Source organism: Mobula hypostoma, chromosome 16 (genome assembly GCF_963921235.1).
Source record: "Mobula hypostoma chromosome 16, sMobHyp1.1, whole genome shotgun sequence".
Taxonomy (NCBI): domain Eukaryota; kingdom Metazoa; phylum Chordata; class Chondrichthyes; order Myliobatiformes; family Myliobatidae; genus Mobula; species Mobula hypostoma.
The window spans coordinates 43,013,172-43,026,890 of NC_086112.1; the positions used below are offsets into that span (position 1 = coordinate 43,013,172).

Below are 13,719 nucleotides of genomic sequence, written 5' to 3' on the forward strand. Positions count from 1 at the left end.
GGTGTTTTGAATTTCATGAAATATTAGCTGTGGGCTGAATAGTCTACTTTGATGTCATAAGAAAATATGAGATGTAACCATGGGTGACTTTGCCTGTGTCATTTAATTTAAAGGCAGTGAGTAGAATGGTATGTAATATTTCAAGTGGAGTTTTAGTCAGATATCATAACCCTTTCTCTCCAATTCTAAATTAAGAAATTAAGTTGGGGGCACACACCTGTCAATTTAAAATGACGACTGAATTCAGTTGGACTTTGTAGCATTATCAGATTAATCTAGGATTGTTGTGAGGAACGTTGGCTTATTAAAGTAACAGAATCAATATATTTTCTATTCCGCGTCAGGTAGCACAGACTGTTTTCCTCTGCTCCTGCTCCTAGGACTGTACTTGCCATTTTAATTGTTTTTTTTCCCCACAATATATCAAATCATACTCTTCATTTGTCTTCACAAGTTGCACCATGACATTGCCACAGCCAACTTCTCTTCACAAATTTCAACAATCTCAATCCTGGTGTCTGGATATTCCTTCTTTGAATCTTCGCTCCTTCTGCTCGATTTTTCTTTCTTTTTATTATTACTTTGAAGGAGAACTGCTTTGCAAGAGGAGTATATTCAGTCTAAAATACCCCAGGAAGAAACATGATGTAAGCATTAATTAATATTAGGTAAGCTAGCTTTGTTTCAGAAGACGCCTCACCAGGCTTCCTAGCATCCAACAGCTAGTTCAATTGAGGTACCTTTGAGAGATTCCTCACTCTTCCTAAGTATTTGGCATTCATTCCCATCCTGGATGCCATCCTGAGCAAACAGATGTGTAAACCCAAACATAACCATGACTCACAGGTGAGATGGGATTATAATGAAAGCAATTAGCTCTCACTAAACATGGTGACTTTTAAATTGTGCATTTAGAGTCAGCTAATTTCCATCTGATTGCTACTTGGGAGATAAGCAATGTGCAAAAGTAGCCAATAATTTAACCGCAACTGTGTGGTGTAGAAATGTAAATTTTCTTTGGTTATTTGTACCCCATATTCATTGCCAATGTGATTAAATTGATGTATGACTTGATTTCTGATACAGGTGATTTCTGACACATATATAGTTATGGTGCCTATGACCTTTGCACAGTACTGTGGTAATTAATGTATTGCACTGTACTGCTGCTGCACAAGAAAACAAATTTCATGACACACGAGTGATGATAAACATGATTCTGATTCTGATATGGGTCCCTATTGTGGACTGAGAGTGTGAAGGGGGCAGGGAAAGAAGAGTCACGGTTGGGAAAAGGGAAAAGGAGAGGGGAGGGAGCAGGAAGCATCTAGAGACATTCTATAATGATCAGTATACCAAGTGTTTGGAATCTAATGATCTTGCCTGGTGCCTGAGGGCTGTGTGTGTCTGCACCTGCACCACCCTCCCTCCCCCGGCCCTGGCTCTCCTTCTCTTCCACCTGTCCCACATTCCTCCTGCAGTGCTCCATCGTCACTATTCCCAGCATCCTTTGCTTCCACCAGATTTACAAACTTGCTCTCCGGTCCACGTCAACAAATACAGTACTGTGCAAAAGTCTTAGGCACCCTAGCTATGTATATGTGTCCAAGACTTTCTGCAGTTCTGTAGGTCACACGTAGCAATGATTTTGGTAAGTCATACAACACTGCGACTCTCCAAGTTTTAGAATGCTCCAGAGTGGGCATTTGAACTTGGCTCATGCACTTTTTCTTCTCATTCTATAGGCTTAAGTTGGTTGGAATGAGTGCTGATGAAAATGTAGATAAAACTGATTTCATGACAAGTAAATGACAACATAATTAACATACCTCTCAAGCTTACCTCAGCTGGGCCATAAATTATGACAGAGAGATCATCATCTTGGATGAAGTCATAATGCCCAATAACGTATACTCCTGGATTGGGGAAGGGTTATCCCCTTTTCATGTTGCTTCCTTCTGCCATGGACATTTCTTTGTGGGTGCACAAGTCGCTTGCAAGTCTTTATCTTAAGAAGTTTAAGATCATAACAAAAGGGTTGGTGTAAATTATTCTATATGGAGGGTAGTCAAGATCTCATAACTAGCAATGTTACAATGAAATGATCTTTCATAACTAGCAATGTTACAATGAGATGATCTTTTATTATGCTATAAAACTGTGATTTTGTACGTGTTAGTGAAGGTTCTTGGAAAGACAGCAGATGACAATTTTCCATCCAATTTTTACCTCTTCCTCAAGCATCTGAATTAAATTCTGCTTCCTCCAATTGTTGTGCCAATCATCAACTCATCTTCCAATCACAGCTTTATACAAGTTTCTATCAGCTGCTTAATGCTATTTTTGCATGGCTTCAATTGAGTAACACTTTCTGTGGTAATGGCAGTTCCACTAATGCATTAAAGATACTGACTGCATCAGATTTTATTAAATAATGATCTAAGATTGCAGCTCCATCAACACTGCTGATTTAATCATTACTTTATTGACTTAGCGCTATTGAGCATCACCCAAAAAGGAAGGGAGAGACAGTTCTTTTTCTCTTCCTAATATTTTTTGAATCCTCAAAATAATCATGAAAAGTTGATATATTGTGAAAAAATATAAAGATATTGAGCTAGTCAGTGAGAAATAATGGACTAAAGTACAAATAAATAAGTATGGTTATCAATACAGTTACCTGATTATCAAATCTAACAATGGCAATGTAATTACCCAATGATTATAAATTATAAGTTACAAAAATTCAAGGGCCCTTTGGTTTATTCATTAGAAAAACCTCGATGCTTTGTGAGTGCTGGGTGTTTTATCATTTCAATCCCCATCAGTACAAAACAAGATCGTTCCATCTTTTAAAATCCATTTCTGTGCAGTCTGTGTAAAATATACCATAGGTCGGACTATGTTACTGCTATAAAGGGTAAGATCTATAAAAGTTCATTTGGTCTAGCTGGAAACTGTAGAGCTCTAAAAGATGAATGAAAATGCAGATAATCTTGTAGTTTCTTTGGACCACTTTTAAGGCTCTTTTTTTTCAACTGTTGGCTATTGGCAGTGCTAAATATAGGCTTGTAATATGAGATTATTATGTTGCATGGAACTCTATTTTTAAATGACCACCCAGACATAGCAATTGCTTCAGAAGTAAACCACAATCTTATTACACTGAAACTCTTTTTTTTCCATCGTAGCTATATAAAGAAGTCTCAGTGTATTGATTTCAGCAGAAAGCATGTTGCATTCACCTTGAATGTACAGATGAACTCTTAATAATTTGAAGCAAAAGGACTTGACTTAATGTGTTAGGAATGGGTCAAAAATAAACAATTCAGCAAATAATAACTATTTAATGCTCTTGGGAAAGATAAGCCATCAAATAGCTATTTGAGTGAATGGTTCATGCACTGAAAATGTGAAGGCAATGGCTACCTTCATCATGGTCACTGCATAGCTGACAGCTAGAGGATTGCTGTGGTAATTTGCTGAAATATAATGCATATAGGTAAGATTATTGCCATGATAGAATCTAGAATGATGCAGTCCAGAAGACCATTCAGCCTGCATTCCAGTCCTGGCCTTTAATGGAGAGTTACCCCTAAGGGCAGTCAATTTAAAAAAATGTCCAAGGACGTTTACTTAATTATTTATGTTTGCTTTCATGATGCTTCTTAAGCTCATCAATGTGAATGGGTTTCTGTGCTGGGAAATGCATTTCGGACACTAACATCAGCATGATGCACTTGGGCTTGGCTACTTTGTTACTCAGTTACGCTATTTTCCGATTCCTCGAATAATCGGGTAGTGGCTTTATGCATCGAACTAACTTCCTAGTTCACTAATGGTCCAAATACAACAATGTCCCATCTTTTGTGCGAGTTGCCACAAAATGTATTTGTATTAACTTTGTCCCTTATACTGTATATATTCGCTTCTCCCTTACATTATTTTAAAATATGGCTTGAAACAGGAACTAGTTTGGAGAGTTAACTTTTCTTAAGAAGTAAGAAAAATGCTTCTGTTAAAAAAAATCATTAGAGTGAATGCAGACCTGAGGAAAAGAGAGAGAAGCAATATTTGGCATTTTCGCTAAACTATGCTTTTGATTCTTATTGGAAGATAAGACCTGTGAGTGCAGTTGCTGAATGTGTAGTGTCATGATAAAGGCTGCAAGTGCCTTCATTAATAATTCAGCATCACTGGTTTCAGTTTTCTCTCTGTCAAGAGGAGTGCCAGATAATCAATAAATCAGCTTCAAGGTCAGAAATGTCTTTGCTTATGTATGTCTGTCCACTTGCATCACGGTAGCAATACAGCATCTTTAGGCTATGCATTTCTTCATTGATTAGTCATAGCAGCTGGAAGAAATCGTACTTATGCACTTTTTTGAGTTACTACCATGTATCACACAGAGATATACAGCTTTTAAGTTAGCTGTTACATCTTTTAGTAATATTTCAATATAATAAATAGAGGCAGGGTCTCCTCATATTCAAGTTGTCTTTGAGCTATACAATAGAATATAAAAAATACTGCTGCAGTTCCAGTTGTTAGGCTCTTCCTATGTGTTCTTACAGATGGCTCGAGAGATAAAATCACCTTTCGACAATCAAAATCTAATCTTTGGTTCGGGAACATCATATATTCCCACCACCTCGATACCTTGAATTCAGTCTGATCAGTGTGGCCCAGTAGTTCTGCCGAATGATCGGGGCACATTGTTCACGCCGTGTGTGGACCCATGGCAACAAGGCCATGTACCACTCTGTTCAGTGCTCTCTTTCGCAACCACTGGGCAATTATATGATGCCAGAAGAAAATCTGGATCCATATTAATCTTTAAAAGAAATCAGTCACAAAGCAGAGTGTGACTAATAGTACTGCCTGTTTAATTTTATTTATTGTTGCTGATTGTTTTGCTTAAATTATGATTAATACCAATGTCATATTTGGGACCATGTGCTTAAACAATTTTTTTGTGGCTGCCATTGTGAGAGCTGAGACAAGAAATAGTCATTAATCTAATTGGATTTTAGCATTAAGTATGCATATTAATTGTGCTCAAGAGGTTTTCCCAGCTTTACTCCCAATAGGATGTACAGTACACTCTATGTCCATATACAGTAAATGTTCACCAAACTCTCTGTCCAGGCACCCTGCCTGCAGAGGAGGCAGGATTTAATGGTTGGGTGTCACTGGCATACTGTGCCACCAGACAGTTGTGCACCTGAACAGGACACAGGTAGGCACCATAGACGCCACCCGCTGGAGTTCGAGCAGCTCAGTTCGATCTCGTGGGTTTGCATGTGAAATCCAGAACGGTCCTGCAGCTTTTCCAGAATTCACAAAGAAAGATTAAAGCTGCTGCTTCTGGTCCCCTCTCTTCTTTCTGAACTGAGCATCACAGCGGCTGGGGCGGCCAAAGATGGTGTCCCACTCATTTAGTGATTAAAGTGCGGTGACCATGCATATTATTCATTAATTATGAACAGTTATTAAGGTGGGTCAGAATAAAATGGAGAATGCTGGAAATTCTCAGCAGATCAGCCATCAGCTGTGGAGAGAGTAACAAACAATATTTCAGGTTGAAATAGGTCACTCTGATTGCAGCATTATGGTGGCAGCTCGCCTCTTTCTGGGGATGGAGATGCCTGTTCTATCTGTTTAACACAGGTTTAAGTACTACTCAGGTTTACTTCCATTGTATTAAATTAATAATTAATATTAAGTCAGGTGTTAAAGTATTCCATCATAATGGCAGTGCACACTACTTCCTGTGAGTGGCAACACCAGGTCCCAGTTTAGAAGCCTGGCCATCTCTTAAAATAGCCAATGATTTGACTAAAGGAGCACCCTGAGTTTGTTAGTGCACCATTGATAGAGGAGAATCCATCAAGAAGCACTGAGCTAAACCTTGGTCTTACAAACAGCCACATTGCAACTGCAGCACATCAGAAAAAAATTAACAGACATTCAAGCCCCCGTAACAGTTGACTAATGATGATCAAAACCTGAAATCATATTTGAGAGCTAACTGATTGTGCTAGCCACATCTCTTCACAAGATCGGCTGTGTGTCAGCAATACCGTTTAAGAGCTAGAGTATTTGTTTCAGTCATATGTTACATTTCTGGGCCAGATGAATGATTTTCATGCATCGCCCAGCCTCATTTGGCACTGCACGAATTCCAATGTTACAAGATTTTGCCCTTCAGTTTATCCTAGGGTGTGAGGACATGGTCCATGCTGAGATTGAGAGGCGAATGAGATGTTAAACCAATGTTCAAATAATACTACGGTATTGTTTATAGGAATGCATGGGAGCCGTTTGGAATTTTGATTGACATCTTTACCTCAACCAGTATCAAAGTTGATAGTTATTTAGATCTTGTTGTTTGTGGCGTGTTGTTGGCACAGATTGACCGACACATCTGTCCACATAACAGTCCATACGTTTTAAAATAACACATTGCACACAAATTATTTTGTTATACTTTTAATTTACAAGATTTTAAATCCAGGTAATAATAGTAATCAGTAATGATATCTTAATAAAGAGTAGACGATATCCATGACTGTACAACATATAAACAGGGCAATAGGGTCAAGCAATCACGTCTCTTGTGATTGATGGCAGGAGGGAAGTCTGTCTAATTAAAGCGCTACAAATAACAATTTATCCACTAGGTGGAGCATTAATTAGATGGACTTTCTGTTTCATGTATATCATTTAATAGCTTGCAGATTACATTTAATATTTTTGATTCAGTGTTCTTTATTTGATTTTGCACTGATGTAAAGATAAGTTCTTGTTTTCTGCGGAGTGGGACAGTGCAGTGGTTACTGCGGCTGCCTCAGAGTTCCAATGAGTGGGTTTGACCTTGACCTTCAGTGCTGACTGTTTGGAGTTAGCATGTTCTCTTTAAGATCATGTAGGTTTCCCTCCACATTCCAAAGGTATTTCCAAAGATATGCTCACTAATGAGTTACTGTAAATTGTAGGTGAGTGGCAGGAGAATGAGGGAGATGAGTTGATTGGGATTCCAAAAAGTAAATAGTAAAATCAGGGTAGACTGGTGTTGACGATCTCTGTGAGATGAATTTCTGTGTCCTATAAACTTATGACTTTCTAAGATTTTATTTGCTCTAGGGTAGTTTTACTGATAGTGAAGGACTGTATTAGCAGTTTTGTTCCTGTTAACTTCATCAGAATAACGGCTAACTACTCAGATATATGAGTGAAAAAATCTTAGCTGGAGCATGTACAATATATTTTCATTATAGAAAATGTGATTCATGGACTTAAGCTCAGAGACATTCTGTATTTCAAAACACATTCGAGTTCCATTTCACTTAAGTTTCTGATTGCCGTATCACTTCAGATCAGCTGTGAAACTGTATCACTCATTGACCTCATTGAAATGAGCAGTGATGGTTTTGAGTTTATTTGGCCAAGGGGGAGAGATGTATGAAAACAGATAAAGCTAGCCTGTTCCCCATACCTGTGGAGCCCCACCCTTATTCTGGTTCAGAAAGTCTTCCTCTTAAGCAGACCCTTGGAATCAATGGTGACTGAGTACCACTCCAGTTCTGTGGGATCCTGGGTAATTGTGAAACTGTAATTGCAATGTGAGACCCACTGACTCTACTTCAGAAGAGGTTGAAGGTGCTTGATGTGGTGGGCAAGTGGGTAGCTTGGAAGATGGTGCCCTCCTCCATGGAATCCTCAGTGTCATGTTGAATCAGTGCCTTATCCAATTTGAGTGGCTAGGTATCAGTAGGAAGGTTGCACGTTTTTAAAACATTTGAAGAACATTCTGAAGCTCTCCGGTAAACATTCTCCATATCAGAGCTTTGAACAGAACATCTGTTTATCAACATTGGTATTGGATGTGGAAGCAATATGACTTGCCCAGTGGAGCTAACTGAGTACAATTAAAGCTTTGATGTTGGGGGTAAGAGAGGATACTGACATTGATTAACCGATAGTTCAAAAGATCAAAGCAAATTTATTATCAAAGTACATACATGTCCCCATATACAACCCTGAGATTAATTATCTTCCGGGCATACTCAATAAATCCACAATAGAATATCAACCATAGCAGAGTCAATGAAACACTGCACTAACTTAGGCATTCAACTAATGTGCAAAAGACAGAAAACTGCAAATACAAAAAGAAATAAGTAATAATTATCAATAGATAAGCAATAAATCTCAAGAACATGAAATGAAGAGTCCTTGAAAGTGATATTAAATTTAGAAGATGGTATAACTTCAGTGTTTTTTGACTGTAGATCGTCCAAGTTTCAGAAGCATATTGATTGTCAGGGATTGTTGTGCCAGGTTTCACATCTTGATTGTCAAACAGTATTCTTCAGATGACCAAGGGTGTGCTGGTGCACTGAACATAATGGAACTTATCATAACCGTTTGCCTTCACTGAAAGGTGGCTCTTGAGATAGAGGGAGAGATCCATCATTGCAGGGTCTTGTGAAATAATTATTGTTGAAGCACAGTGTTAAGAGAGAACCATTGTTTTACAGAAGATGGGTGTAAAGTTATTGATGACTTAGGACCTAGCCTCAGAATATTTATACATGTTTAATGACTGAAATTGGATAACCATGATTCTGGAGCAGGGCACCATATATCAAAGAGGTTCCAATTATCTGTTACATTAGCTCCAATTCAACAGGAGCCATGTTAGAGGAGAGGTAATTAATGTGATACAGCCTCCATTGACATCAGAGATAATTCTGGTTGGAACTGTTATGGATCCTCTGGTTAAGGTTACAGTTTGTATGTAATCATGAGACGGGGATGAATTTCAGTTGACAGCCAAATTTGGGGAGGATGTTTCCCCTAAGTAGCCAGTTCTCCAACATCTTCACAAAGTTGTAATTGTTAGTTGCTCCTCTACTTTCTGAGGAAGCTAGAGAGAGCTGGACCAAGCGCATCTCTACTCACGTCATTCTATAGATGCACAGTAGAGAACATCCGAACAAGCTGCATCACTGCATTGTATGGACACTCCACTGCGGTGGACAGGAAGCTCTTCATCAGGTAGCTAAAACTGCCCATCGCATCACTGGAACCAGCCTATTACCATCAAGGACATACAGAAAGGTGCCAGAAAAGGGCCTGTAACATCATGAAGGATCCCACCCACCCTGCTCGTGGACTGTTTGTCACTCCCATCAGGGAGGAGGTTAAATAGCATCCATGTCAGGACCACTAGACTGAAAACAGTTGCTTTCCCCAAGCAGTAAGGCTGATTGACACTTCCACCCACTAATGCCACCCCTTCACAACTCCAGCCACTGCTACTTTATCATTTCCTGTTAGTCACTTATGTACAAACACTTCTGTGCCTAGCATCACTTTATGGACATACAATCACTCTGATAATACATAAAAACACAATAAATAGAAATACATAAGATAGCTGATATATTTATTTATTTTTTAAAATACATTATAATTGTGTTGCTTTTGGGCTGCGTCGGATCTGGAGTAACAATTGTTTCATTCTCCTTTACACCTGTGTACTTGAAATGATGTTAAGCACCGTGGTATCTTGATATCAGCAGCATTGGACTAACATACAGTAGTTGTTCCTGTCTCATTATTTCCATTAATTTTTTTTTATAAATGGAGAGGGTTTGGAGACGGTTGTGATCGACAGTAGACAATGCAATCTAGGACAATCTTGCATTGTATCATAGTAAGGTGATATAGTATTCTGTATTAAGGGTTGGGATTACTGAGTAATCATAAAGAGTTCCACTGAAATTTGGGAAAAGAGTAAATTGGAGCAGGAGACAATCCGTGATGTCCGTATATTGAGGACATTCAGAGAAGGCATTTAAGAAGACTATATTTGCAGTTTTGAATGCATAACAAAGAAAAGCTCGAAAAGGAACTAACCAGTATTGATAAGTAATCAAAATAATGCAAAACAAATAAGACCACAGAAGAGAAAATAATCTATTTATTGCTGACACTGGGTAGCCAGGTAACACAATTTAGGAAGCTGGATCCTAAGATTCACTGCCCTGGGAGTGCCAGGATACTTCAATTAACAAAGACTGCATCTGTTTTCTTGGAGAACTTTTTTATGCCTAGATATTATTATATCCCATTAATCAGTTTAAAAGCACTATTAACCTGAAGTGATCAGGTAAGTTGAAAAAGCTTGTCCCATTTTGGGTCATTTAAATCTACAGCTTAGAAATTCTAAGCAACACACACAAAATGCTGGAGGAACTCAGCAGACCAGGCAACATATATGGGAAAAGAGTAAACAGTTGACGTATTGGGCTGTGGCCCTTCATCAGAACTGGAGAGGAAGGGGAGGAGTCAGAATAAGAAGGTGGGGGGGAGGGGAGGAAGAAGTACAAGGCGGCAGGTGATAGGTGAAACCAGGAGAGGGGGAGGGGATGAAGTAAAGAGCTGGGAATATTGATTGGTTAGAAGGATAAAGAGCTGAAGAAGGGGGAATCTGATAGGAGGGAATAGAAGAAGGGGTAGGGTTCCCAAGAAGGATACATGGCTGTGGTAGTGGGTCTGGGAGAGCACATGGTTGAAGAGTTGGAGGGCAGCAGAGATCACAGAGGGGGAGCAATGAGAGAGGGTTTCACTAACTCTGGTCAAAGGGAAGATTGAAACTTCTTCAGTCCCTCGAAGAAACTTTGCAGTGGTAGAAATATCACAAACACAGATGCAACGTACAATGTCCAGAGCAATGTACACAAAATCCTAGAGGAACTCAGCAGGCCAGGCAGCAGCTCTCTGCTGCCCTTCGACTCGTCAACCATGTGCTCACCCAGACCCGCTACCACAACCTCATATCTTTCCTGGGAACCCTCTGGTGCTCCTCCCCATTCACTTTCTCCCATGGCCTTTTGTTCTCCCCTTTCAGATTCTCCCTTCTCCAGCCCTTTGTCTCTTTCACCAATCAAATTCCCACTTCACCCCCTTCGCCTTCCCCTTTCCTGGTTTCCCCTATTGCCTGCCACCTTGTATTTCTTCTCTCCTCCCCCCCCCCTCACCATCTTACTCTGACTTCTCCCCTTCCTTTTCAGTCCTGGTGAAGAGTCTCGGCCCAAAATGTTGACTGTTTACTCTTTTCCATAGATGCTGCCTGACCTGCTGAGTTCTTCCAGCATTTTGTTTGTGTGTTGCTTTGGATTTCCAGCATCTGCAGATTTTCTCTTGCTTAGACGTCCTACTGTGTAGTACAACATTCATGTTCTCTACAGAATAGAATTGTTTTGGGATCAAATCTCAGGAAAAGGTTATGTGTATGCTCTGTCCTGTGTGAAACTCAGTAAATTATTTCTCGGCGTTAAGTGCATCTGAACTGATCATTTGGCTGCAAAATTTACCCATTAGTGCTTGATGGTGTCAGCCAGTTGTGGAGAATGCACTTCTTAATGGATATGAGATCTGCTTCAGTAAAACCCTGTGCAGGCGTTGGAGTTGTGGATTTTCGCACTATCTGCGGCTAGGTCACCTGCAAACCTGTAGGCTACTTGCCTACCCTCGCTCTGCAGCTCCACTTTGTAACCCTTCCGACCTGTTTGGGCATCCCCCTGTCATGGGGTCAATATTCCAACACCCCCTGCCAGTGGCCGACTGCAACCCCAGAAACTCGCTGCTGCGACCCGACACTCTGAATCCCGCCCTGCGTCCCCAGCACACCCCCTTCCCACCTCCCCAGCTGAGCCTTCCATGCATCCACTGTGTTAGGCCTCCTTCGTCCCCAACGTATCTCACCATAAACCTTCACGCCCTCAGGCAGCGGAGAGATACCCTGCTGTTGAAGCTCAAGCAATTAGCTCATTTTGGAGTTGAGTATTCCTCGTTTCTCGGTAGTACAACAAATTTCATATCCAATTATATTGTTACGCTGCCGCGGACTAAACCTCAGGTGCAAAGGTTGTGGGATGCAAAATCTGGCTATTTTGCTTTGCCACGTCAAATAAAAACCCGGCAGTGTGTGGTAGAAAATGAAGCATTTTGCTGCCTCACTTTTCCAATCGTCAAGCAAATTGCAGCGGTCTTGCAGCTCTGGGCTCCTGCTGAATAGACTACACATCCAGCATAAGCACCACCCCGTCTTGTTGGGTCAGGTAGTGCTGCACCATCAAGAGTCTGGATATCCACAAGGCGCTCACTTTGCTACCTTCAGGATTAAAGTTGAAAAGTGAAATGTTTAAGGAGCACATGAGGGGAAATGTCTTCGCTCAGAGGGTGCTACGTGTGTGGAATGAGCTGCCAGCAGGAGAGGTGGATGCAGGTTCACTTTCAACATCTAAGAGAAATTTCAGCAGGTACATGGATGGAGGGGTGGGGTGGTGTATGGACGGCCATGGTCTGGGTGCAGGTCGATGGGACTAGGCAGATTAATATTTTAACATGGACTAGATGGGCTGAAGGGCCAGTTTCTCTCCTGTAGTGTTCTATAACTCCAGGTAATCTATGTTCAATGATAGCATTCTTGCTTCAGTCTCAAGAGATGTTAAGTTTCATTTTAGGGGTTAGAACTGAAAATCCAAGTGAACTCTTCACTGCAGTACTCTGAGACATCTGCACTGTTAGAGATCACACTTTTCTTATCAGCTTTAAATCAGGGCGAAAAAGTGTCTTGGATGACCTGTGTTGGTAAAAGACTGATGCCAATCTTTCTACTTAGTGCTTTTTAATTGTATATACAATTTGGGAGCAAACTTCAGAGAGTAATTTGTTGGATAGTTTACAAAAGAGTTCAAAACTCAATCAATATTACTGTGTTAATCAATTGTTACGGCTAAGTCATGTGGCTATTAAAATTATTGGTGAGTCATTCGGCATTAATCCTTGCTACAAACCTTGTTTCAAAGTGATTAATGATATCATGTTTGGTCTTAAAAATGGCAAAATGGCTAGAATTAAATAAAAGAATATAGAGATTCCAGTTAGCCATGAAGATACAGTGCTGATTCAATCATATTCAAGTTGTTATCCATTTTATTTTGGCTGGTCTTTCACACTAATGAACATTTGTCCACCTATACTTCAGACTGATGCATCTATAGAATATTTCTAGGGATCCACATTTTGATTTCTATTTGTTTTATTTCTGGGAAAGAAATGTGTGTGCTTTTGGAGGGAGGTTACGGGAATAAAAGACTAAACCTTTTCACTAACCCAGTGAATATTAGATGTTTTGCAGCCTACCTTCATTTTTCTTTTATTAAATTTTATAGGAAGACAACGGCATATTGTGGAATGGTGAGACAAGTGGAGAAGGCTGTCATGCAGATTTGATTTTAAGGAAATGTACCAAAAGGGATACTGCCTCTTTAATTGCATGACAAAAGTGAGCTCTAAGTGCTAAAATGAATTACACATTTGACTTCATTATTGCTGCTCCCCTGCACTTCCTTTTGATGGGTCAACTCAATCCTACATGAAAGGGTTATAAATAACGTAATGGCCATAAGACTTGCTGGATGTATTTCTTCAATATGTTTCATTCAGAGCAGAGTTCTGGTTGTAAAATAACTTCTAAGCTTCCTGTTCTTAGGTTTTAATTGTTTTTTTTTCATTTTCTTATTTTAATTGAAATGCTACCAATAAAACCCGATGGTACCTTTTTTTGTTTTGGTTGTGTTTTATTCTGTTACATTACTTCCACTTCATGGAATAAGATTATGATTTTATCATTTGACGTTG

General features: G+C 39.8%; 1 protein-coding gene across 1 annotated transcript in view; it reads left to right on the plus strand.

Moving 5' to 3' along the window:
• Nucleotides 1-13,719, plus strand: part of ntrk2a (neurotrophic tyrosine kinase, receptor, type 2a) — a 308,857-nt gene that overhangs the window by 83,632 nt on the left and 211,506 nt on the right. The window lies entirely within an intron of this gene.